This window comes from Rattus norvegicus, chromosome 2 (genome assembly GCF_021556685.1).
Source record: "Rattus norvegicus strain SHRSP/BbbUtx chromosome 2, alternate assembly SHRSP_T2T, whole genome shotgun sequence".
Lineage (NCBI taxonomy): Eukaryota > Metazoa > Chordata > Mammalia > Rodentia > Muridae > Rattus > Rattus norvegicus.
In genome coordinates, this window is record NC_141535.1 from 151,510,036 (window position 1) to 151,511,012 (window position 977).

The window sequence follows — 977 nt, forward strand, 5'->3', positions numbered from 1 at the left end:
TTAGAACTGGATCACTTGGCCCTTTCTCTGCTTATCACTTTCTACTTCAAAATGCTTGCAATCTCTTAATGGCCAGCATCCTCTTGGATCTGCAGTTGGGCTCAACACATTCAAGCCTGAGCACAATCTTCTTTGTGGTTTTGGCCTCCTTTCGAAAAAATAGCTTTGTCTGCCCACCATAGCCACCCTGCTTTCAGTCGTAGCGCTGCTTTCCTTGGGCATACAGGGAATCCTTGCCCTTCTTATACTGGGTCACTTGGTGAGGCTGGTGCTTGGCACATTTCTTACAGAAAGACCTTCAGGTTTTAGGTACGTTGACCATCTTTGCAGCGGAAGCGTCTGCAATGATGAAAACAAGAGACCGGTGGCAGTGATCCCCACCTCAGCAATACACACTGAAAAGGAAAGGGACGAACAGATGATGGGATTTATTAAATACACCCTTTGTATTGGTGCAGCTTCATTCTCCGTAATGACTGTGAAACGTTCTGTTGCATGAATTCTCCATGACTTACTTCTCTCTGATGGACTTCCAGGTTGTTGCGAGAACTGTCAACTACAAACTGCTGTGGTATCTTTCACCAGTTTCTTGAGCATGTTGTATATTGACAGACCAAGTTCCCAGAACTTGATTGTTGAGTCAAAGGATGAAACATTTTAAGTTTGGGTACATACTATCACTTGCCTTAGAGATTGAATCCGTGTGTCAGCATCTCTCCAGATACCTCCCCTTCTCCAAAGAAAAACAAAACAAAACAAAACGGGACAATGGCCTCCTAACCATCTCCTCTTGAGTGTGTATATTTTTGTAGAGTTGCTTTTAAAATAGAGATGTATGAGTGGGGCATGGTAACGCGCTCCTTTTTAATCCTAGCACTCAGGATGCAGAGGCAGGCAGACCTCTGCGAGTTTTTTTGTTTTTTGTTTTTTGTTTTTTTTGTTTTTTTTTTGGTTCTTTTTTTGGAGCTGGGGACCGA

General features: G+C 43.2%; 1 pseudogene; it reads right to left on the bottom strand.

The window, feature by feature from the left end:
* Rpl36a-ps11 (ribosomal protein L36A, pseudogene 11) lies at positions 1 to 322 on the bottom strand (annotated as a pseudogene).
* Positions 323 to 977: the final 655 nt, after the last annotated feature.